This window comes from Elephas maximus, chromosome 16 (genome assembly GCF_024166365.1).
Source record: "Elephas maximus indicus isolate mEleMax1 chromosome 16, mEleMax1 primary haplotype, whole genome shotgun sequence".
Classification (NCBI taxonomy): domain Eukaryota; kingdom Metazoa; phylum Chordata; class Mammalia; order Proboscidea; family Elephantidae; genus Elephas; species Elephas maximus.
In genome coordinates, this window is record NC_064834.1 from 19738298 (window position 1) to 19765533 (window position 27236).

The window sequence follows — 27236 nt, forward strand, 5'->3', positions numbered from 1 at the left end:
TCGCTCTCCACCTCCCCCCCGCCTTTACCTTGGATATAATAGAATTATAGAAATTAAGAGATACAGACAATATACCAAGATTAGGGGGGAGGGGGGCTAACAGCGATGGAAAACTGCATTGATTAAGGGTAGGATTGCACAGTCGATTATTGTAATAGCTGTCAATAAGTTGTACACCTGTAAAAAGTTGAATTGGCAAAAGTTGTGTGATAGATATATTTACAACAATGATGAAAAAAAGGAGTAACTGCTGAGGCTGTTTATATACAAACAAACACCTCTTGGGATTTGGTTCTTTGGTTTGGAGGTTTAGAGTCATCGTTTCATAGGATATCCCAGTTAATTGGCCTAATAATATGTTTAGTGCTTCTGTTCTATCTCCTAGTTTGTTGTGTAGTGACTGGGGTCTTAAAAGCTTGCAAACGGCGGTTCCAGGCATAACAATTGCTCTCTATTCACCTGGAATAACAACAGAGGAAGAGGGGTAGTCAGGACTAGGAGGAGGATATGGAGTGTGAGGCTAATTATCTCCACGAATAACTGCCTCCTTTTTTTTTTGCCATGAGAGCAGAATTGGATGGTGCCCGGCTACTATTACTGAACAGTTTAATCGAAGATTCCATAGAAGAATCCTGATGAAAAGGGGGAAAATGCAGAACAGAATTTCAAATTTTCATGGACTCCAGACTTTCTGGATCCATGGAGAGTGGAGGAACCCCTGAAACTATTGCCCTGAGATAATCTTTAAACCTTAAACCAAAAATATCCCCTGAAATCTTCTTAAAATCAAATAATAGTTTACCTTAACTAGTAAAAAAGGTTGGCTTTGAGCATTATGCACTTTTTTTTTTAATTGTGCTTTTTAGGTGAAGGTTACAGAGCAAATTAGTTTCTCATTAAGCAGTTAACACACATATTGTTTTGTGATATTGGTTGCCAACCTCGCAATGTGTCAGTACTCTCTCCTACTTGACCTTGAGCTCCCCATTTTCATTTGTCCAGCTTTCCTGTCCCCTCCTGCCTTCTCGTCTTTGCTCCTGGACTAGTGCGCCCATTTAGTCTCGTACACACAGTTGAGCTATGTGTATTCTTGTTTGTTTTATGGGCCTCTCTAATCTTTGGCTGAAGGGTGAATCTTAGGAGTGGCTTCAGTACCGAATTAAAAAGGTGTCCAGAGGCCATACTCTCAGGGTTTCCAACTCATAGCGACCCTATAGGACAGAGTAGAACTGCCCCGTAGAGTTTCCAAGGAGCGCCTGGCGGATTCAAACTGCAGACCCTTTGGTTAGCAGCCGCAGCACTTAACCACTACGCCACCAGGGTTTCCACATCAGACTGTAAGTCTGGTCTTTTTGTGTGAGTTTGAATTTTGTTCTACATTTTTCTCTGTACAGGACCCTTTATTGTGATCCCTGTCAGAGCAGTCAGCAGTGGTAGCTGGGCATCATCTAGTTGTGCTGGACTCAGTCTGGTGGAGGCTGTGGTAGTTTTGGTCTATTAGTCCTTTGGACTAACCTTTCCCTTGTGTCTTTGGTTTTCTTCACTCTCCCTAAACACTACGCTTTTTTTTAAGAACTATCTATATGGGATCAAATTGACAACAGCAACTTGAAAGATTAGATAGGAACCTTAGGGGGTACTGAGTTTATGTTAATGAGGGAGAAACAACTCAGAAAAGGAGGGCGAGAATGGTTGCACAATTGGAAGAATATAATCAATGTCACTAAATTTTTGATGTAGAAATTTTAAAAGAAAGAGAGAATTTTGACAGATTGTGATAAACGTAACTAATGTCACTGAAAAATTTGTGTGGAAATTATCAAATGGGAACCTAACTTGCTGTGTAAACTTTCACTAAAAGCTCAATAAAATGCTATTAAAAAACAAAAATAGCTATATTGGCAATATAATCTCATCTAGATACTGAAGATACAGTTTTGACCTAACTCAGGAAAATAATGCTTTTGTTATGTGACTAGAGGCAAGTTATTTAAATTTAATGTTTATATGATCAATCTGCTCTTGAAAACTGTGATTATTTACCTTCTTCAAACAACATATAATTAATTTAATTTCTACAAAGATATGAATTAGAGCCCAAATTTTTAAAAAAATCCCTTAAATTAACACTGGTTAGAAGGAAATATGGAAGAAAGGCAAACAGAGGTGCAAGGCAGATTTTTTTTTACTGTGCACCCTTTCCTGTTTGTATACCCTTTTAATTTTAATAATATAAACATATTACCTATTCAAAAAATAAATATTTTTTAAAGTCTTAAGAAAATAGTACAATAACTTTAGTTCAAAGGTCCCCTAGACTAGAAATTTTGATAATGCAAACTAAGTCTATATTATTAATATTAACCCACCCCAGTGCTGTAGAGTCGATTCTGACTCATAGAGACCCTATAGGACACAGTAGAACTGCCCCATAGAGTTTCCAAGGAGCGCCTGGCGGATTTGAACTGCCGACCCTTTGGTTAGCAGCCATAGCACTTAACCACTACGCCACCAGGGTTTCATTTAAACATTTACTAGAGGGAATGGCAAGTGTGTGACCCATAGGCTGATACTCTTATCTTGCCCTCTTAAAAGATACATCGCTGGTTACAGTACTTTTCCCATTGACCTTGACTTTCTTAATACTCTACTCCTTCAGCCCCCACCAATCAATCAGAGATGGTGATAGGGATTAAGACTATTGGCCATTTTGGGCTACTATGTACTAGGCCTTGTGCTGGGAAGACAAAGAGGAAAGTAATCTCTTAAATCTCTTCTGACTTTAAGACTCGATGTCAAAATTTATTTCAGTTCATTCCTCTCCTTTCCCTTATATGATGTTGTTAGATGCGGTCGAGTCAGTTATAGCTCTTTGCTTGGCTTGAGCTCATCGTTGCAGCCACTGTGTCAATCCATCTCATTGACGGTCTTCCTCTCTTTTGCTGAGCCTCCACTTTACCAAGCATGATGTCCTTCTCCAGGGACTGGTCCCTCCTGATAAATGTCCAAAGTACTTGAGACAAATATTGCCATCCTCTCTTCCTTCTAAGGAGCATCCTGGGTGTACTTCTTCCAAGACAGATTTGTTCATTCTTCTGGAAGTCCATGGTGTATTCAATATTCCTTGTCAACCATAATTCAAAGGCATCAATTCTTCTTCAGCCATCCTCATTCATTGTCCAGCTTTCTCATGCATATGAGGCGATTGGGAATAGCATGGCTTGGGTCAGGTGCACCTTTATGTCCAAAATGATATCTTTGCTTTTTAATGCTTCAAAGACGTCTTTTGCAGCAGATTTGCCCAGTGCAATACATCTTTTGATTTCTTGATTGCTGCTTCCATGGATTCAAGTAAAATGAAATCCTTGACAAATTCAATCTTTTCTCCATTTATTATGATGTTGCTTCTTGGTTCAGTTGTGAGTATTTTTGTCTTTATGTTGAGGTGTAATCTATGCTGAAGGCTGTATTCTTTGATCTTCATCAGTAAATGCTTCAAGTTCTCTTCACTTTCAGCAAGCAAGGTGTGTCATCTGCATATCTCAGGTTATTAATGAGTCTTCATCCAATTCTGATACTTTTTCATATAGTCTGGCTTCTCGGATTATTTGCTCGGCATACAGATTGAATAAGAATGGTGAAGGGATACAACCCTGACACACACTTTTCCTGACTTTAAACCATGGAGTATCCCCTTCTTCTGTTCTAATGACTGCCTCTTGGTCTATGTATAGGTTCCTCATGAGCACAATTAAGTGTGCTAGAATTCCCATTCTTCGTAGTGTTATCTGTAATTTGTTATGATTCTCACAGTCAAATGCCTTTGCATAGACAAAAAAAAAAAAAAAAACACAGGTAAACATTTTTCTGGTATTTATTGCTTTCAGCCAAGGTCCATCTGACATCAGTAATAATATCCCTGGTTCCAAGTCCTCTTTTGAATCCAGCTTGAATTTCTGGCAGTTCCCTATCAATGTACTGCTGCAAACATTTTTTAATTATCTGCAGCAAAATTTTACTGGCATGTACCTATTAATAATACTGTTCAATAATTTCTGAATTCCACACCTTTCTTTGGAATGGGCACAAACATGGATCTCTTCCAGTTGGTTGGCCAGGTAGCTGTCTTCCAAATTTCTTGGCATAGCCAAGTGAGTGCCTCCAGCACTGCATCCATTTACTGAAACATTTCAATTGGTATTCCATCAATTCCAGGAGCCTTGTTTTTCAACAGTGCCTTCAGTACAGCTTGGACTTCTTCCTTCAATACCACTGGTTCTTGATCCTACGCTACCTCCTGAAATGGTTGAATGTTGACCAATTCTTTTTGGTACAGCGACTGTATATTCATTTCATCTTCTTTTGATGCTTCCTGCATCATTCAATATTTTGCCCATAAAACCAAAACTAAACCCATTGCCGTCAAATCAATTCTGGTTTTTTGCCCATAGAATCCTTCAAAACTGCAACTCAAGGCTTGAATTTTTTCTTCAGTTCTTTCAGCTTGACAAATACTGAGTGTGTTCTTCCTTTCTGGTTTTCTAACTCCAGGTCTTTGCATGTTCATCACACTTCAATTTGTCTTCTTGAGCTACCCTTTGAAATCTTCCATTCAGCCTTTCTGCTTCATCATTTCTTTCATTAGCTTTAGCTGCTCTAAGTTCAAGAGCAAGTTTCAGAGTCTCCTCTGAAATCCATTTTGGTCTTCTCTTTCTTTCCCATCTTTTTATGACCTTTTGCTTTCTTTGGGTATGATGTCCTTGACGTCATTCCACAAATTGTCTGGTCTTTTGGTCATTAGTGCTCAATGCATCAAATCTGTTCTTGAGATGCTCTCTAAATTCAGCTGGGATATACTCAAGGTTGTATTTTGGCTCTCGTGGACTTATTTTAATTTCCTTCAGCTTCAACGTGAACTTGTATGTGAACAATTGATGGTCTGTTCCACAGTGCACCCTGGCCTTGTTCTGAATGATGATATTGAGCTTTTCCACCATCTGTTTCCACAGATGTAGTCGATTTGATTCCTGTGTATTCCATCTGGTGAGGTCCACATGCATAATTGCCATTTATGTTGTTGAAAAAAGGTATTTCCAATGAATAAGTTGTTGGTCTTGCAAAATTCTATCATGCAATCTCCAGTGTTGTTTCCATCACCAAGACCATATTTTCCAACCACTGATCCTTCTTTTTTGTTTCCAACTTTCTCATCCCAACCACCAATAACTATCAATGCATCGTGATAACATGTTTGATAAATTTCAGACTGCAGAAGTTGGTTAAAAATCTTCAATTTCTTCAGCTTTGGCCTTATTGCTTGGTGCATAAATTTGAATAATAGTTATATTAACTAGTCTTTCTTGTAGGCTTATGGATACTATCCTATCAGTCACAGCATTGTACTTCAGGATAGATCCTGAAATGTTCTTTTTGATGATGATGAATGTGATGCCATTCCTCTTCAATTTGTCATTCTCAGCATAGTAGACCATATGATTGTCCAATTCAAAATGGTCAATACCAATCCATTTCTGCTCACCAGTTCCTAGGATATTGATCTTTATGTGTTCCATTTCATTTTTGATAACTTCCAATTTTCCTAGATTCATACTTCATACATTCTACATTCCTATAATTATTGGATGTTTGCAGCTGTTTCTTCTCATTTTGAGTTGTGCCACATCAGCAGATGAAAGTTCTGAAAGCTTTACTCCATCCATGTCATTAAGGTTGACTCTACTTTGAGGAGGCAGCTCTTCCCCAGTCGTATTTTGAGAGACTTCCAACCTGAGGGGCTCATCTTCTGGCACTATATCAGACAACGTTCTGCTGCTATTGATAAGGTTTTCACTGGCCAATTTTTCAGAAGCCGACTGCCAAGTCCTTCTTCCTAGTTTGTCTTAGTCTGGAAGTGCCACTGAAACCTGTCCACCATGGATGACCATGCTAGTATTTGAAATACCAGTGGCATAACTTCCAGCATCACAGAAACATGCAAGCCACCACAGTATGACAAACTGACAGACTAGTGGTCTGTCAATTTATATATCCCTTCTTTTTTTTTTATATGATAGCCTTGCTATAAAACTTCCTAGGAGCTGCCCTAATTTCCAAACTTCTACAGTGGTATGTAAAATAAATCTTTGAATTAGCAAAGTAGACAGTCACTTTGAGGGGCTGATTAGAGATTGCTAAAAGGATCAACTGTAACAAAATATTTTTTTCCCCATGTGCCTGCAACATCCTGGGATTGGCAAAGATATGTGTTGTCCATGTTAAAGAACTCTCAAAAATTTATATTTATGGTAGAAATAGAAAACAGTCATATAATCACTGCTCATCCCTCTGCATCTAGTTTTTTTTTTTTTGACGCTAATTGAAGTATCATGCATGCCTGCTCTGATGCTTATTGTCATGGAAACTATTATGAAAACAAAACTTTCAGGTGTTCAAAATTAAGGATTTTGTTTAATGTTTTAATGCTGTATTTATTATCCAACATTTTGGAGTTAGACCTGGTTCACTCTGACACTTCCTAGCTATATACACTAGAGAAAGTTATTTAACCTCTCTAAGCCTCAGTTTACTCATCTGTAAAACAGGGACAATAACAGTAGCCATCTCATAGATCAAAACGATGATTAAACCAAACAAATGTGCTTGGGCTTTACTAAATTGTAGTTATTATTATTATATAACAACTATGACTACGTATCATGGTCTCCACTTAATAGATGAGAAATGGAGGTAGAACTAGTGAAGTGATTTGATCCAAGGGCAAACTCTGAAGGGAAACTGAACTCTAGATTTATAGTTAATTCAACATATCTGTACATTTTTAAATACATAAAGTTTCTCCGCCTTTGGATTTTTGTACATATTCTCTTTGCTCAGGCTGCTCTCTATGCCCATTCCTCTTCACTATGTTTCCTGGCCAAGCCCTGCATGGTCTTCAGTTCTTAGCTTAGACAAACACAGCACATAGCAAGTGATCAGTAAATATCTGTTGAATTCTTTCACTCATTAGGATTCCCTGCTAAATTTATTGTTATTTACTCTTTTTTTTTTTTTTAATTGTAGGGTAAAGTAGGACAGATAAATAGACAATCATATTTACAAAGAAAATTTGCAGACACAAAGTTAAAAACAAACTGGTAAAAGCAGCCATAACTTCAAGGTAACTTCCAAATAAAAATTTATTTATGGTAGATAAAACAACTGGGATTATGCTTTGGTTTCATACTTGAAGTATCAAAGGATTTCTGAACATAATCAGAAAACCTGGGCTTGACTCCCAGCTTCAACGCTAAATAACTTTGATATCTTGAGCATGTCACTTAATGTGTCTGAGCCTCAGTTTTCCTCATCTGTCAAGGGATAATAACAATCCTAATAAGGCTTTCAGATGAAAATGTATATATAAATTGTTAAACTTATAAATATTACCTGAAATAGGAAATATAAAAACGTATCACTGTCTCTTTAAAGCATTTTTAAAAACTATGCGATGAAAATTATATTTAAAAAGTCCCCAGTGCTATTATGAATAGCCTAGCTTTCAATCATTCATTCAATAAACATTTACTAAGCATTTGCTATTCCAAGCACTGTGCATTAAGGGGTGAACAGAAGACAGAGTTCTGTGGAGCTGCCATTCTAGTGTGGAAGATAGAAATACTGAGAAGAAAAATAAAGTAGGACAAGGGACTAGAGAATGATGGCATGGGCGGGGCTTGGGGGTTGAAAGTGTGGTATTTTAGCTAGGAAAAGCTTCTAAATGAAGTGGAAAAGTTAACCACCCACCCATTTTGGAGACCAATGTTCACACCTGAGAAGTAAGTATCAAGGCCTCAGGCAGGTGAGTGTTTGGTGCAAGTAAAGCCCAGTGTGCCGGGAGGTGAGGGACAAAGAGGAGTAGAAGGAACCAAGGTCAGAAAGGCAGACTGGGGCCAGAACAGGTAAGGGCTTGCAGATCATGGTGAGGACTTCAAATTTTCATTGACTGTGCGAGTGGGAAACCATTTTACGGTTTTGAGAGACAGTTGATGTGGTTTTTAAAAAGATCAATCTGGCTGCTATGCAGAGTCCATTTGAAGAGGCGCAAGTGTGGAAGCCAGCAGCTCAGTTAGGAGGCTATTCAATATGCTACGTGAAGATGATGGTGGCCTGGACCAATGAATGGTAGGCGAGGGATGTCGTGAGAAACGGTAAGATTTGAGATCTCTTTTGAAGGTAGAGCCCGGGGGATTTTCTGATGGATTGAAAGAGGGATATAAGACAAAGAGCAGAGTCAAAAGGTGACTTTAATGTTTATGGCCCGAGCAACTGGGTGGGTGGTGGAATCTTTGACTGGGATAGAGCAGGAGCAGGATTCAGGGAGGAAAATCAGGACTTCTCTTGGGAAGATACTTCATCTGAGGTGTTCAGGGTGACATTTGGCTTGTCGCCTCTTTCTGATTCTTACAAAATTGAAACTTAGATTTTATGCCGCTTTCAAAATAAGAATGAGTAATCGGTCCCTAAAACAGATCATGGTATTAATGAAATGGTCTTAGGTTGGAAATCAAACGATTGATGTGATATCAACCATCAACATACACTTCAGTAAGTCATGTAAACTAATTTGGCCACATAGAAAGCTTATTGAACTTTAGAGTAAATTTCTTTTCTTTGTTAAAAAAATTATTTTATTTATTTTGCTGTTGCTGTTATTGCTGTTGTTGAAAATATACACAGCAAAAACGTGTACCAATTCAACAGTTTCTACGTGTACAATTCAGGGACATTGCTTATATTATGCAACCACTTCACTCTCTTACTCTGAGTTGTTATTCCCCCACTAACATAAACTCACTGTCCCCTAAGGTTCCTGTCTAATATTTTGAGTTGCTGTTGTCTACTTAATCCCATATAGATAGTTCTTAAAACAGCATAATGTTCAGGGAGACATTCTTTACTAGACAAGCTAAACTATTGTTTGGTTTTAAGAAGACTTCAGTGGATATATTTGGCTTAAGCTTTAAAGAGTCTCTTAGGGCAATAGTTTTGGGGTAAGGTAAATTTCTTAAGAACCATTATCTTCCTACATTGCTATTTACATTAGTTTGCTAAATATCTCTATTTTTTTCCCTAGAACTTCTCCTGAAAGGAGAGTCTGCCCTGAAAACTTGCTGAAAATGTAAGCGTCTGGTTGATAAAAATAAAACCAGATGCTGATAACTTTGGGCATATTTCTCAACTCATGTTAACTCAGCTCCACCCTTTTTTAGGCTCTAAAGAAACTTTGTTGTCAGAAATGGTTCAAAACTCATCTTTAAATTCAAAAACAAACATTTTAATAGAGTCATTGAGAATTGGCAAAACCAGATATAAAATAACTTTGGATCCAAATATAAACACTGAAGTGTTCTAGCTATGAGGTGTGATTAGAGATTCAAATGAGAAAACAAAACTTCTTTCTAGGTCAACACACACACTCAAAAAGACTAATACTTAATAATTATTTGAAAGGAGAACCAGAATAGAAAAGATCAGACACAGTTAAGTTACTCAAGTGTAAATTGGGGATAAGCAAGCCACCCTGACACCCTGACAGGTTTGTTTGTGAAAACATTTTAAATTGTACAGCCTTATACAAATTTAGGAGGCCTGGTGGTACAGTGGTTAAGGAGCTCAGCTGCTAACCAAAAGGTCAGCAGTTCAAATCCAGCTTCTTTGAAACTCTACGGGGGCAGTTCTACTCTGTTCTGTAGAGTCGTTATGAATCGGAATCAACTCGATAGCAACGGGTTTGGTTTGGGTTTTTGATATAAATTTAAGGTAATCGCTTCCTGCTGATGTGTAATTATTACGCCTAAAATGTACTCTAGGGAAGAATAATCGACAAAATTAAAACTGACTCCCTTTCGTGCCAGTATTTACCTGTTTGCCTTGCCTCTTATATCCCATGATGGCACACAAATGAAACATCAAAATCAGTTCTTTTGGAGAAACTTTTTCTGGGCCAAGAACCAAATCCTAGTACATAGGAACCAGTCCTGAAGAATTGGGTACAGATCACCCTTTTAAAATTGGCTGCAGATGGGATGGACTTTGAGGCAAATTCTTCTTCACTGTTATATTATCCATTTTTTCTCTATTTACAATGATCATCTCCATCTTAGTTTTATTTCTAGTCTATTTTTGATGTGAATGGCTTAGTAATTTAATAAATTGCATATACCACACTACCAGAGCATATGGTGATATATCACTAACAAAATGCAAAAAAATATGGTTAGGTACATTCTCTCAAAGATCTTTCAATTTGAAAGAGGAAAAATGGCAGATGAAAAAATAAATACAAATATGTACAAGTTAGACTAGAATGCTGGAATAAAGAAGCAGAGCAGAGGTGATGTCTAGGAGAGTTAGCTGGGATCTGTTTAATTAGGGAAGTTCCTTAAAGAGCAGGGATTAAAGGAATGAAAAGACTTCTAGGTGACAGGCCAAAGATGAGAAGGCCATTCTCTTACTATTGTTTTAGTTGAACTTGGTAAAAGTAGGAAGGTGGGAAAGAAAGTAGAAATTTAGTTTGATTGACAGAAAACTATGAAGAGCATGTCATCATACACAAAAGAGGATAACCAGATAGCAAAGAATTAGTGTAAAGGCTACTGAAGCCAGAGCCCAAAGTTAGTATTTAATCTGAAAGATGGCAAAGGAATAGTGTAAAAGTTATGACCAGCATGTAGAACGGCTAATGAAAGACAAACAAGAAGACTGCAGAAAACTAGGCCCAAAAAAGGGTTTGGTGGTAGTTAGAAAAATGATAGGAATGGGATGTTTGATTTTATTCTCAAGGTCTCATTATCCACGACGAACTCAGTTCTACAGGAAATCCCAAAAGAGAAAATTTGTTGATCCCCATTAGCTCAAAGATTAATTTTAAATTAGAAACCTATGGAACAAAATGAACATTGTCAACATTTATCAAGGTGACTCTAAGAATTCTTTAGTGACTACAGGTAAATATTCGCTCCAACTTTTGTGCCCACCAAAATATGTCTGTGGAAAATAAAGACTTAAATTTTTAAAAACATCATGCTGTCTATACTCAAGTTGTTCTCTTTAAGGAAAGGCACAATGCTCTAGTTTTAAAAGCACTGCGTCAACTATGAACATGATAGGAATTTAAGAAAATATCTCCGGGGTGCTTGATTCTTCTTCATCTGTTAGGAGGGGGGAAAATACCATTCAGAAAACCCTTTCATTTTTCTATCTTGTTATAGGGCAATAACACCATGAGGTCAGCAACAGCTTTGTCAAATCTCAATGTGAATGAAGGAAATTAATTATGCTGGGGTTAGCGGTACCATGTCTCATATTTGCAGGTTAGTGAGCTGAGTCCATTCCTCCTATTACATATAAGAATTGACTGTTAAAAATTTAGTAATCACATTTTTATATACTAACCTTAATTCAATAAAGCCCTTTCAAAATAAAACCTGATTTACCTGCTGTGTCATTTCTTCAAGAGTAAATTTGCAAAAACCATCTTTATGAGTTCCAAAGCCCAGACTGGGTAACAATTCATTCAATTTCTTGTGTCCAGGAATTAGGGCTTTGAGTCCTGTTCCACTGAATATGTGCCTTTGTAGGCACATTGTATTAGAGACATGTAACGGAAACATGTAAAAGAGTTTGTATTTTAAATTATATATGGAAGATTGGAGTTTTAACACAGTATTATGAGTTAGCCATTATTATTGCATTAGCCATATTCTATAAGTAGGGACAGAGACAAACTTCCAGAATTTGGACAGTATCCAACTGTTTGTTTCATAGGCCATTAATATAAGATTCTGTAACGTCTATAGTTTTGTTTCCTGATACTTCGATTAGTGTCCATGTATTTCAGATTTTCTGGGGTAACCTGAATTTTAAATATTTTGCTCATTGTCAAATCATGTATCAGACAGCATATCTTCATTTCTGTATTTACAAAAACATCTGTTTATAATTATAGACATTTTAGATTTTCTAGAAAAGGTCTGTGAGTTTTATCTAAACTTAAAAGTTACTTTTAAGGGGAAATAAAGTTATAAAGTTATGACAACTTTTAAAGTTAAAGCCTGTAGAATTCATTTTATTATTCTTAAGGTGAAAGTAACTGAATCATAATATTTTGAGAAAGAAAACCGGTTAGCTGCTTTGTTTCTTTCAAACTGAACGATGCCAGTGTTTTTAACACATGTGAGTAAAAATCTGTTGATAAGATAATAAAATTTCTTAACACCATTACTGCAGTGTTCACTTTTGGGAATGGAAATACAGAATAATCCATCTTCTCTTTTTCTTTGCTTACATGGTTTTTAAAAATATAAATCAAGATGTGCATCTAATTACTGCTAATAGTGCATGTACTGGGCCAAACACTTGCCACTGACTGTCAAGTGTCTTTCTGATGTAGCTGAAAAGAGAGAGAGAAAGAGAGAGAGAGGAGAAAGAAACAGCAATGTCCTTTGAGCAAGACTTTCTGCAGCTGTTGTGTACATTAATCCAGGGACCCGATCTCCCAACACTAAATATAGCAAGCATATCCTTTTACATGATAAAAAAAAAATTTTAAATGAAAGTTTTTAACTATGGAGTCATATTATTTTAGATTTGATTCCCTTTAAAAAGGAAATAGACATTCCACACATACTCTCTAGGTAAACACCATTATTTTAATAAACGAATGTGTAGAAAATGCCAATGATGCATGCAACATGTCACAACTTCCTCTGCTGAGATATTTTTCCTTAGGACCCAAGTAAGGTGTCCTCTCTGTGAGTCTCATCAATCCCCTCCAAAGTTTTTACATGTAGAAAGCTTTATTTTTCACATAATCGGATGTCCCATTGTACCTAATTAGAAACTTACCCTGGGTTTTGCTCTAAGCAACAGTCATTAGCTCTCTGAAATACTCCTTTTCCCATTGTCAGTGCCCTGTTATCAAAACACACTTGTGAACTTAAATCTGGATATTACCTTTCTTTTTTTAGCTGACCCAGATGAGAATGTCCAACACAGGCACTCCACTGCGATGATAATTATCCAAGGAGAACTTTTAGATGGAAACACAGGAGAAAAAGAAAATTCTTCACGCCCTTGGAAACGTAGGGTAGCCGTCGTCCATAGACAGTGAGGAGTTAACCTCAGATTCAGTGAAGATGGCTGTAAGAGGCTGGACAACCTGTCACCACCGAAGCCAGAGCATTTGTCAGCTCACAGGTCCCAAGTTATTTTGAGCTGTATAAACCATGTGCCTGTGAAACATTCCACCTGATTGGACAGGAGAAAACTGAGCGAAGGGGTTCCACGGCAGGACAGCACCTATGGGGGGTGGGGGCTGGTAAATCAATTTTTCCACCTACACAATATCACTTACAGACAGAGGCCCAAGCTCTTTATTAATTTATGTTTGGAACTAAATCCATCACACCACATTCCGTCTGTCAAAGAAAATGGCATTATTTGTAAAATGTTCCAAAATTCTTAATTTGATGAAAAAATTTTAAGAGCTTTAACTTTAATTAATGGGAAATGTATTCTTATTTATTTAATCATGGATCTATTTTAAGAAATTAGGCTATGAAAAGCCAATACAAAGCTGAGGTCTAACTGAGAGTTAGATGAGAGTGTTTTTTGTGTGTTTTCTTTTTATAACTGTTTGTCCAAAGGTTAAGCAAAAGCACAAAGGAAAGGTAACATTTAAAGTTGCTAATTAGAGATCTCAGAAACAATGCAGAGGAAAAAACCATCAGCCTGAAATAGGCCAGGGAGGATTAGTCTGAACAAACATTTTTAGGGGAAAAAATTGGACATTGCTTAAAAATCAAAATGACTATATAATTCCTACTGGTACCTGGGGATACATTTTTGCACATTATTTCGAAAAAGTCTGTGCTAGATGTCTTTTTTCACAAGCATAACCGATCAGTAAGAAAGAACCCTTAACCAAAGCAGTACCTGCTTTACAAGGTAGTATATGTTCTTAGGTATTAATTTCATACATTTTCAGAAATATGAATTTGGGGAAAAAGTTAGCTCCATTGCTTAATACAGATTGAGTGATGTAATAACATTATCAATCTTGATAGAAACCTGAGCTTTGAAAATTCAGACTTAAATGCCTTTATTTTTTAAAAAGATCATTCTTATAGCATGAAATATACTGATCTAAATCTATTATTCTTAATTAAATCATACAATTACTTGTAGGATTTCTTCCCATATATTCATTCGTTCAACAGATATTTATTGAATACTTCCTGTAATGATAGGTTCTGGGTATAAAGCAAGGAACCCTAGTGGCATAGTGGTTAAAGCGCTCAGCTGCTGAGAGGTCAGCAGTTCAAACCAACCGGTGCTCTGTGGGAGAAAGATGTGAGAGTGTGCTTCTGTAAAGATCACAACCTTGGAAATCCTATGAGGCAGTTCTACTCTGTCCTGTAGGGTCGCTAGGAGTCGGAACTGACTTGATGGCAGTGGATTTGGTTTGGGTTTTGGGTATGAAGCAGTGCATAAAACAGACAAAAATTCCTGACCTGATGGGATTTACCGAGAGGTCATTTTATCCTCTTCAGTCACCTTGAGACTATCTGTAGTACATTGAACAGGTATAAAATTTCTTTGTTTACTATGATCACATCAGAGGTTTCACTACACCTTTTGTTTCTGGGTTTTGTGTTCACATAAAGTGGAAAAAAGAGTTGAGGAAAATTTAAATAATCCAGGTCAAAAGAACTATTACTGAGGAATGAAAAAGGTACAAAAGGAACTAAATCCTCTGGGTAGGTTATTCTCATTACCACAGTAATCCAGAGCTTTAATGTACAGGCTCATTTGCTCTCACTTAATCTGTGCTGATGCTCACATCGCATTGCTTAATTGTATTTCTGCATTTGTACTTACATGGATGCCCCAATGATTTCTTTTTATTTAGAGAGAAGATCTTCCGTCAATATCCCATTTATATCTTAAGGCATAACCAATACAAGTGCTGCCAAGTCTTGGGAAGGGTCATGGGAAAGTTGAGCCTCTAGCTCAGATAGCTAACAGGTGTGCTACAAATTGATCTTCCAAAGGAAAATGCTTCCACATACTGTAAGTGAACACATCTTCACTTCCTTGTGCCATGACAAGTCTGGCATCCTACCTTTCACCCAGGTATAGAATACTCATCTGAGAGGAGATTCATGCTGAAAGACAGAATAGCATTGGTTGGGCAGTGGAATTAGGAATCAATATGCAGAGCTGGAATAGGTTGAAAATGCTAAAGAGGGGTTACAGAAGAAAGAATCCAAAGAAATTCTGAATGGCAGTAATCTTTCTCTTCTCATTTTTACTGTGTCATTTTCAATACAATAGTGTACAAAATTTTTGAGCTCTGAAAAAAAAGCTGGATATAAATATCTTAAATTAATAATATTCAGCCACTGTGGACACCCTGCTCACAATACACCAGACTCATGTTGTAGACTGTCATTTTTAAAATTAGTTTTTGCTCCCAAATAAACTCAATCCCTACCCTGCTTCTCATCAGTAGTAATTATATAAATGCTATACCACAGACCTAGGAGGAGTTCAGGTTTTACCAGAGTTTATCGGTACAAAGAATAATATTTAAAACTTTTTTTTAATGCCCAACGCAGTTAAAAACAAACTTCACAAGTGACATGCAAATACAAGGGTACATGTCTTAATGTTCACCATAAAGTTGGGTGGCCCATCCAACATATGTGTTTATTGTGGTTTGATCATGATCCTGTGCTTGCCTTCAGCTGTTTCCTTAATGCAGTCACTCAGCTACAGAAACAATTTACTCACATTGCGATGATCCAAGGAATGCCACGGAATCTGGAAAATCTATGACAGAGGAAGTCTTCACTTGGAGGGTAAGCGTATGAGAATTTCCACGCGAGTAGATTCATATAAATTTTTTGTATTTGCTAACTTTTTCCACTATTAGATTTTTAATTCTCTAAAAGAAATTGCTCACAAATTATCAAAATTTTAATGTTTTGTTTGAACTTAGATTTATCTTGAAGTACCCTCAGATACACACACACACACAGAGTCTTATTTTTAAAGAACAAAGACATATGTATTTTCTAACCCTTTTTAATAAGAAAAATTCTTACACCAGAGACGGGTTCTTGATCATCCAAAACGACAGATAGGTGGTGGATTATAGAGGGTCTTATACAAACCCATAACACAATACAATTAGGATAGACCACTAAATCCTTATGAAATTTCTTTTTAATCTAAATGGTCTTGAAAATGCTTGCCTGGGAAAACTGAAAACATTTTCAAAACTATGTACAAGTTCAAAACGTATTTAGTTTTAAAGACCAAAAACATTTTTAAAAACTATATACAGAGCATTTGTTTAAAAATGTTATCATGAAGAGTAAATTTCCAGTTGCCTGTCCCAGCAGAAGCACTATCCCCATATCCATCAACCAGGACCATCCAACGTCCAATTCTCACTGCCTAACTTAAGTCTGTGGCAAAACTAACATGAAGGCAACGTGATACTGCCCCGCCAGAGCAATGAGGGTATTTACAGGGTTCCGTTGCTGATCCAGGGACAGTCATTTAGAACAGATTGCTCTTTCAGATCAACTTTAATAACTCAGTCTGCACGATGTTCTTAGCCTGCAGGGATGGTGGGGGTGGCTAGTGACTAAGATGACTAAGGAAATAAGCTTTCTGGATAGATCCTTCGACTAAGTGAAAATTATAATGCTAGGGACATTACTATTATAGTGTAAGGAATGCACAAGATAGCCACACCTTTATTAAAATAAATATGGGAAAAAAAAGAAAGCAATTAATTATTATAATACTTAATACTCACTCCCCCAATTCTAGGGTAATTGGATTAAAGCTTTACCAGGTGGTTTCCATGAAAGCATAATAAGGCTTCCCTTACTTCTGCTTTTGATACGTACTACAGTTCAGATATTTCTTAAAAAGTATTATTTCCAAAGACGAAATCTGTTCCCAGAATTTTTTAAAAGAGCATCCGGTGATTAACATTAAGTCAGTGAAGAAATCCAAAACAATTAGTCTCCTGTGTGTACTCCTGAAAGTGTATGGTTGATTCCCACTTTTCATTCACATTAATCTAATGATTATATTCACAGACAGAGCTGAATATACCATTTGGGTAATAACAAATGAACATTCGTTAGATATGTGCTAAGCACTATGATAAGCTCTTTATGTACATTGTGCTTTATTTCATGTAGTCCCTCAACAATCTATGAAGTAGGGACTACTATAATTCTCTTTTACAGATGAGAACCTGGGGCTTAAAAACAGGTTCAAAACTTGCCCAAGGTCACACAACAAGTAAGTAACTGAGCCAGGATGGAACAAAGGCTGACTCTATGTCTGTGTAAGTAGTTTTACAGCAATTATTTAAATCTCCATATTCCTAACATTTTGGGAAAAAATTAAGGACAAAAAAAGGAATATAAAACATATTCTCTCTTTTTAGTAAGAAAGCCATTTAGGATTTTAAGTTAATAACTTTTCTGCCTGAAACCAACCGTGAAAATCGTTTGTATGACTGGGGAAAAAAAAAGGGAGAAAACATAAGAGAAAAATCAAAAGCTTTCAGATACATTCTGTCTGCAATATTTTAGCAAGGAAAATGAATTGATATGAAGTCTGGTGCATTAGGCATAAATGCTGAAAGGCAGGGCGCTGGAAGGCAGGCTGAAGGCTTTGGCAGAACTTTTTTTTTTTTATAGTCACTGTGCTGAGACAATTTAAGATCTTTGTTCTTTTGAAACCAAATGTGAATGCTATTTCTCAGCACATCCACATGGGTCAGTAAATTTTTTGTAAGTGGGGGTAGGAAAATAACTGTGTGAATATTCTCTCTTCATAGCCTTAGCACCGAATATCTTAAATGCCAGCGTGCCAGGCTCTGGGTGATTCCACTCAGATTCTATTTTGGGGCAGCACAAATATCTCAGAAAGTTAAAAACAAAGTTCAGCATTCTTACGCATGACCCAAATAATCCTATGAACACTAATGAGGTGAAGTAAAGGAAACAGGAATTAATATTTCTTGTAAGAGTGATATAAGCCGGGCATAGCCTAAATTCTCATTTACTGCAAAGTATTGTTATCTGCATGTTACAGGGAAGAAGCGAAGGCTCAAAAACATTTAACTTTCCCAAAGCCACCTAATCTATGAGCTGCACAGCTGGGTGGGATTCAAACCTAGGCCTTTTAATTTAAAACATACTCTCTTTTTCATTAGCACCCTCTGCTCTCTCAGGAAGAGTCATTAATAGAAGCAAGAAGAGAACAGAAAAATAGCATGTGAGTAAGTCTAGGACTATTTTCACATAGAAAACCCAGTAACATTGGTTGGCTCTAATACAAGGGCTAATACATATTTCTGAGAAGTTATCATCTTACTATGTGAAATTATCTGTTGCAAACGACCCCTTTAAAGAGTTAAAAAGCAAAGATGTCACTTTGAGGACTAAGGTGTACCTGACCCAAGCCATGGCATTTTCAATCACCTCATATGCATGCGAAAGCTGGACAATGAATAAGGAAGACTGAAGAAGAATTAACACCTTTGAATCATGGTGTTGGCGAAGAATATTGAATATACCATGAACTTTGAGAAGAACGAACAAATCTGTCTTGGAAGAAGTACTGCCAGAATGCTCCTTAGAAGGAAGTGAGGATGGCAAGACTTGTCTCACATACTTTGGACATGTTATCAGGAGGGACCAGTTCTTGGAGAAGAACATCATGTTTGGTAGAGTGTCCGTGACAATGAGGAAGACCCTCGGTAAGATGGACTGACACAGTGGCTGCAACAATGGGTTCAAACACAGCAAGGATTGTGAGGATGGCACAAGACTGGGCAGTGTTTTGTTCCGTTGTACACAGGGTCGCTATTAGTTGGAACCAACTCCACGGCACCTGACAACCACATCATCATGAAATTAGTCTATGCTGAATGGAAGCAACTTTTTGCCAAGGAAGGAAGAGTACATGGGAAGAGCTTGAAGATTATAAGCCACAGAAAATTCAAAGCAATTTGTATTTTATATCCCTATCCAAGTTCACATACTTCCCCCCCATATGGATCTATCTGCTTGGTGTTTTCTTAATTTAGAAAACTTCCTATCGAATAAAGGCAGCATACCTTTATGTAGGAATGCCTAGAAAATCTCACCCACCCCATTTTTAATCCATTCTGCTCATTTCCAAATTGCTCTTCAGTCCAAACTGAGAATCCATTAGTTAAAGCCCAGTCTAAACAAGTCTCCTGGTTCAAGGTAATTATGTGTTTCAATATTTTAGAACTCCTTTCCTTTCATATTCTAGCCTAGACCAAAGCAAAAACCCAAGCACATTGCTGTTGAGTGGAAACTCACTCATAGTAATACTACAGGACAGAGTAGAACTGCCCCATAGGGTTTCCAAGGCTATAAATCTTTGCGGAAGCAGACTGCCACATCTTTCTCCTGTAGAGCTGCTGGTGGGTTCAAACCACCAACCTTTTGTATGGCAGCTGAGCACTTAACCACTGCACCACCAGGGATTCTTTCTAGCCTAGGCAGTAAGCTTTAAATCAAAATGTGGGTGATAACATCAATAAAAGGGATAAGTAAGCAATGCCACAGAGAAGTTAAAACACAAAAATTTACCACAATGTAAATTGCCCTAGGGGTAAAGCTATTTCTTGATAGTCTACTGACCTGACCCATTTAAAAAAAAAAAAAAATCCTGTTGCCATGGAGTCCATTCAGACTCTTAGTGACCCTACAGTACAGAGTAGAACTGACCCATGCGATTTCTAAGGAGGGACTGGTGGATTCCAACAGCTGACCATTGGGTCAGCAGCCGAGCTCTTAACCATGTGCCACCAGGGCTCCACTGGCCTGACAGTATTGTACAAATTTCAGTCAAGTATAAAAAAAGCCTTGGTATAATCAGAATGGAATCATCATTATCCTATAAATATAAACAACTTTTCTGGTCTTACCTGTCACTCTTCTACACAAATCCTTGCCTCTAACAGAAAAAGTTCCATTTCCTTGCCTTCCCTTTTCTCCATTCCTTCGTTCACTGTTTCTTCTACTTATTATGTGATTAAACAACTAGTGCCTGCAACATTTCTTATACTGCTGTATTGCTTAATTTTTCATTTATGTATTTATGTCTTATCTACTCAACTGGATCAACTCCTTGAGAATCAAAGCCTTAAAATTTTTTTTTCTTTATAGGCTACACAGCTCTAATCTCAAGGCACGACGCAAAGTAGGCATTTAATATTTGCCTGTGGTTTGCCATAAAACAGACATAGGAATGTTGAGTTGTGTAAATTATTTGCTCAATTAAACACGTATTTATTGAACACTTATTGTGTGTCAGGAAGATCAAATGGCTTAAACTCTCAGCAACACCAACTGATTTGATTATTACTTGTCTTACACAGAAATACTGTTAAGAATTAAGGCAAATTTGGAAGGGAGCTAAAAGTGATTGGATGCTCACTTTGCACAAGTCACAAAGTGAGGAACTAAATGTGCTTTGGCTCACTGGATGCTCCTAATTCCTGAGATGGTTGGTATGGGGAACACTTAGTAAAGGCTTGGTTCTCCCATAGGTGCTTTCATACCTTTGCATCCTCTCAAACTGGCTTACTCCAATTTTTTTTGCCCACCTCTGCACATCCTTTGCTTTGTCCACTCTCCTGCACTGGTTTTGGGGATCCTGCTCAAACCACAGACTGAGATCCCTGTTTGCCCAGAAATAAAGACTAAACGTAAAACGCACCTAGTATTCTCCAATTTAGATCAAGACTTCAACTATTTGTAACTGATTCCAAATTGGATTTACTCCCTGAAAAGCAGGTAAGCCAGAATGAATTACTTAGCTTTCTGAGTGGCCCTAGCTGACCCCAGCTAAGCATCCACATCAACCAGGCTTTGTTGTCAATTTTCAGTATATAATTGAATACAAAAACCCAGGAAGCATGGGTCATTATCCCTACTTTATGGAGAATGAAAATGAAAAATTATATGCTACAGTGGCTTTTGCAAATTTGGGGATCTAAAAAGTCTCAGGAAGTACACCTTCGAATTGTCCAAGGTATACTATATCATTATCCACATTTTACAGAGGAGGAAACTGAAGATCAGAGAAGTTTGCACAAGGTCACTCAGAGCTGTGATTCACACCCAGGTCTACATGACACCAAAGCCCAAGCTCTTTTCTGCTGCACCATGCCATCTTTCAAAGCCATCCACGCTAGTTAGAAAAGAGTTTCGGAATCAGTTTGGAAAACACTTGGAAGCTGTAGAGTAACAGCTTCCAAGTGTTATAAACAAAAAATATACTGGGGTTAAATTGACTTAGCAACTTCCTTCAAGTCCTTCCAAATCCTTGAAATACAAAGACACGTATTCCTCTAGATTATTTCACTATCTCTGACTGTTCAAAGAAACAACTTAAAGGAGTTGAAGCAACAATAGTAAATAATTCTCTCTGTGTGTTTCTCTCTGCAAATTAGTAGTCATAGTGAAACTAGGCATGAGAGACCATATGGTTACTATAGTAAGCAGGCATTTACTTAACATTTCATCTTTTTGATGTTATTTTCAATTGCATGTTGGTTACAAGGCTCCAATAAAAACCACAAAAGCAAAAATAAAACACCGTTACCCTTGAAGTTGGTCTTTATTATGACTATTTTACACCTGAATGGCCATTCTACATGTCAATGTAAATCAGCACTAAAACCTAGATTGCCAAGTTTACATTATTAATTTAGTTTAATAGGAACAATTTTGTGGAACACTCAAATTTGATCTATTAGCAAAACTGGGGCAATATACTGGTACATGTGTCAAATAAGACTTACAGCATGCTTTGACTAATTGAGAATAGAAGGCAGCTAAAAGAAACATAAAAATGTGGTTATATATTATTTTCTTTATCTAGCCAGTAATTACAACAAATATGATTTTACTAAGTCTCAAGAAAGCTATTTGTGAGAACCAGATTAATTTATTCATTGAATCAGATCTACTTGCTGCATGAATTTTATTTTAAGGGTTCCTTCCCTCAATATACCAAAAACTTCTTCCTTAGCTGCTACGGGATATCTCATAGAGACCCATTTTAAATTTATCTTCTTTATAATTTTGCATGAATAGTAGGTGAAAAGAATCCAATTATTATGTAAGCAAAAAGAGGCAGCTAGACTGCCTATTTGGTGATTTTTTTTTTTTTTATGTTGGGAAGGAGTGATTGAAAGGGCTTTATTTGATTTTATTTTCTTTATTGGCTTTTTATTGGCTTAGGAAGTAAAGCACAGAATGTTTCCAAGCTAAGGCAATATTTAGCTCAAACAACAAAAAGTAGATAAGAGCAAAAGCCGTTGTAAAAATCTAAATTCAGAATAATGATGCACATGAACCAAATCTAAGAAAGCTACATTGCCTCTTTCAGAAACAAATAATAATAAAAACTAGTACAAGAAGATGAGCAACTTTAAATTTGAGACATTGATATATGCCCAGTTTGGCTTGGAAAAATATGTTTAAAAAATATCAACTGGATAGGAAGATGGTAAAAGAAGAAATAGAATAAATGTTATAATTAGGCAGAGAGTAATTGCATTTAGAGCTGCATTCTGGCTCCACCACTTATAATCTGAAAAACCCTAGGCAAGTCATTTAATCTCTCTGTGGCTCAATTTCCTCATCTCTATAAAGGAGAAAATAACAATACCTACCTCATAGAATTGTTGGGAAGATTGAGTTAATACTCTTAAAAAAATACGTGCCTCTTAGCAAGCAGTCGATAAATGTTAACTACTATTATTATCCTTACTATAATAAATATATATATTTTTAAATAATCATCTTTTAATCTGGATTTGTGAAGCCACAGGGAGTTGAAGTAAGTATACACAGTTGCACTGAGCTGTAAACTCTAAGGAAAGGCCAAAGGCTGAATGGTCCACCTAGACTGATGACTCAGGCACAGCAGCAGTTCAGATTTCCAGACTGATTCAGTCTTTGGCTTCTAGCCTGAGGCTGACAACAAGAATGCCTATTAGTGCCAAGAGTGATGAGCTTTTGTAACATGGGGTGCTGCTCATTAGAGGTGTGAACCAGAATATTTCCATTTCATATAGAACACCAATAGTGATCAGCTAAGTTCAGATTCAAACCAATGACACAGAGGTAAAATGCTTCATATCTAATTACCATGCCCCTGACCACCTGCTTCTGAATTCTAAATTCTCAACTCACCCAGTGCCAAGGGGCTAAACATAGCTAAAGGGTCTAAATTATAATCTGATCTGACAAGCCAGATATCAAACAAGTGTTCCTTAGCCAAATAAGTAGAGTGGTGACAAATACAGAGCAGTATATCCCCTCTATGGTATGTGTGTTATGACAAGAAAATAATAATTGACTGTACTGGTAAATAGCTTACTTGTCATCTGATCTAAAGCAAAGGATGTCAGCATAAGTTTGGTACTCAACTATATAAGCAAAAGCATTGTTAAGGATAAGTGATTTAGAAAGGAGAAATCTAGGCAAGTTAGGAATATCTTAGTCATTCCATGATTCCTGAATTGTCTAATAGACTAATGTTGAATGCATACAAACACATGAAGTAAAATAAAGCTGATTTAGATCTACTAAATAAATGTTGCTAATGATCATGTTGATGATCTGGGGCAGATGTTAAATACAAAGAACAGTGGTGTTTTAAATTCTATAATAAAAATGTTCTTAACACTGTATTTGAAAAGTGTTTTATTGATTTTTATTAGCTACTTTTCATCAGAGTCCTGTCAGCAGATCTGCTTTAATACTCATGTTTTACAGGTGAAGAAACTGACATACAGAAACAATAATTAACTTACTAGATTTACATGGCAACTCAATACTAAGAAAAAAAAATCTAAGTATTAAAAGTTACTATTTGCAGAGCCCTTTCATGACCTTTGGGATATACAGTTGCCCACCCACATTTTCTGCCTCTCAGGTCTCTTGGGACCCATTTTTCTTGATAAAAATATCTGCTGCCCTCCAGTGGGAACTTGTGCAATGGTGAAAAATGAAATAAACATTTGTTGGTACAAAATGGCTGTGGTATCAGACTTAGATGTGAAGTAGTGCACCCAGGAAATGTGATTGGGTAAAACTTTTGACTCTTGGCTTTTGTACAGCTAGATAAGCCTTGAGGCATATTTATGGGCTCCTTGGAAACTCTAGGGGGCAGTTCTACTCTGTCCTATAGGGTCGCTATGAGTCGGAATTGACTGGATGGCAGTGAGTTCGTAGGTGGTGTGATAGTTAGGAGCCCTGGTGGCACAGTGGTTAAAGTGTTTGGCTGCTAACCAAAAGGTTGGCAGTTTGAACCCATTAGCTGCTCCATGGGAGAAAGATGTGGCAGTCTGCCTCCATAAAGATTTACAGCCTTGGAAGCCCTACAGGGCAGTTCTACTCTGTCCTAAAGGGTCACTATGAGTTGGAATTGACTCGACAGCAGTGGGTTGGGTTTGGTTTGGTGTGATAGTTAGAGTGCCCTGGTGGGTGTGCTTTGGGTTTTTTTTTTTTTTTTGTATCATATTTGGAAAACCAGAGTGCCCAATGTAACTCAGTGGGAGGTTGTTGTTGTTAGGTGCCGTCGAGTTGGTTCCGACTCATAGCGACCCCATGCACAACAGAATGAAACACTGCCCGGTCCTGCGCCATCCTTACAATCGTTTTTATGCTTGAGCTCATTGTTGCAGCCACTGTGTCAATCCACCTCCTTGAGGGTCTTCCTCTTTTCTGCTGACCCTGTACTCTGCCAAGCATGATGTCCTTCTCCAGGGACTCATCCCTCCTGACAACATGTCCAAAGTATGTAAGATGCAGTCTCGCCATCCTTGCCTCTAAGGAGCATTGTGGCCACACTTCTTCCAAGACAGATTTGTTCGTTCTTTTGGCAGTCCATGGTATATTCAATATTCTTCACCAACACCACAATTCAAAGGCGTCAGCTCTTCTTCGGTCTTCCTTATTCACTGTCCAGCTTTCACACGCATATGATGCAGTTGAAAATACCATGGCTTGGGTCAGGCGCACCTTAGTCTTCAGGGTGACATCTTTGCTCTTCAACACTTTGAAGAGGTCCTTTGTGGCACATTTGCCCAATGCAATATGTCTTTTGATTTCTTGATTGCTGCTTCCATGGGTGTTGATTGTGGACCCAAGTAAAATGAAATCCTTGACAACTTCAATCTTTTCTCTGTTTATCATGATGTTGCTCATTGGTCCAGTTGTGAGGATTTTTGTTTTCTTTATGTTGAGGTGTAATCTATACTGAAGGCTGTGGTCTTTGACCTTCATTAGTAAGTGCTTCAAGTCCTCTTCACTTTCAGCAAGCAAGGTTGTGTCATCTGCATAACGCAGGTTGTTAATGAGTCTTCCTCCAATCCTGATGCCCCGTTCTTCTTCATATAGTCCAGCTTCTCGTGTCTGTCAGTTTGTCGTACTGTGGGGGCTTGTGTGTTGCTGTGATGCTAGAAGCTATGCCACCGGTATTCAGATACCAGCAGGGTCACCCATGGAGGACAGATTTCAGCTGAGCTTTCACACTAAGACAGACTAGGAAGAAGGACCCGGCAGTCTACATCTGAAAAGCATTAGCCAGTGAAGACCTTATCAATAGCAGTGGAACACTGTCAATGGGAGGCACCCCAAAATAAATCTCACCACCCATGACTGGGAGGCCAGACAGGCGTCCACCGATCATGCTGCCAGAGTACCCCTCAAGTTTTGTGCTACCCGTATATTTCCACATAGTATTTCTCAAAATCCATATTACTAACCAAAAATTTAGACATACTTAATGACTCAGCTTGCTTCCATTTAATGAAAACACATGGTATCTACAAAAAATTCAAAGCAGAAAATAATTAGTTCTTGAAAGGGATAGACCATTTTTTATTTTATTTATCTTCAAGTTTTGGTAATTTGTCTCTTTCCAGAGGAGGACATAGTTTAAGAATTAACAAAATTATCAATAGATTTGTATACATTATCTTTTATGCATCTCTGAATCAAGCTCATATAAAAATATGAAACTTCTTAGCATAATTCTGTTCTATTATCTGATCTCCAGGTAACATTCTTATAAACATTGAAAAGTGATGATGATTGTGATTTTGCCATTATTCAGAAAATATGTGATGATAAAAAGCAATAATTAATTTAATATGCATTTCCAGCAAATTTGCATTGTATTAATTGTAACACTAATATACATTTGAAAAATAATATACTGTTCATTCTGTTTCAGACAATAATTGAAATACCTATGGGTTTGTGGGTCCTTTGCAATTACTTCGTGGTCTTCTGGGGTCTTACAAGTTGGAAATCACTGATCTAAGAAAAAAAGCAAGTTCTAGCTCCAGTGTATATCTTTCACTAACTGTATGACCCTGGGTAAATCATTCTGTATGTTTCAGTTACCTCATCTTCTCAGTTCCTGAAAAGCGAGGAAAATGTTTTGCTTACCTCAAGAGATTACAATGAGTATAAAAATGAGATAACATGCAAAGCACTTTAAAACTTAAACATCATGTATAAAACATAAAACCTTAAAAAGTGATAAATATGGAAGAATTCAGTATTATAGGAAACATATGGAACCATCAGCAGAGCACCCACAACACTAGAAATTAAAGCAGAAAATCAACATACAATGAATGTAAAGGAATCTTAAGAAAAGAACAATTAGCATTCCAATGTATTTATAAGAATATTCATAAAAAATTATTCATAATAGCAAAAAATTAGCAACAACATACATTACTTTTACATGGAAAGATAATTACAGTATATAAAATTTTCTTTAAAAACCATTTCAAAACAGTATTTATAATGACCCTATTTTGTCTCTTAAAATTCTGGAGTATAATATCCCCAAATATTAAATGGTATCTTTTAAACCAAACCAAATCAAATCTGTTGGGGTCAAGTAGATTCTGACTCATAGTGGAATTATAGAAGATTTTGCTCCCATGTATTTTCATGTTATACTTTAAAAAAAACTTCTAATAATGATTTATCATTTTTGTAAAGAGAAAAAAAAAATTCACCCACCCAGCCACACCCAACTAAAAAAAAAAAAAAAAAAAAACCTTA

General features: G+C 37.0%; 1 protein-coding gene across 3 annotated transcripts in view; it reads right to left on the reverse strand.

Annotated features, from left to right (window-relative positions):
* MYPN (myopalladin) overlaps window positions 1–27236 on the reverse strand; it is a 136515-nt gene that overhangs the window by 96432 nt on the left and 12847 nt on the right. Inside the window, exons 3-4 of one of the 3 annotated variants that reach the window (XR_007513482.1) lie at window positions 25936–25978; window positions 23875–25722 (exon numbers count right to left, since the gene is read on the reverse strand). The exons of 1 other annotated variant lie outside the window; for it this stretch is intronic. The gene's annotated coding sequence lies outside the window, so the exon portion shown is untranslated. Of the gene's footprint in view, window positions 1–23874; window positions 25723–25935; window positions 25979–26192; window positions 26475–27236 lie in introns of those variants that run through there. One more of the 3 variants, XR_007513483.1, reaches the window with a different exon arrangement.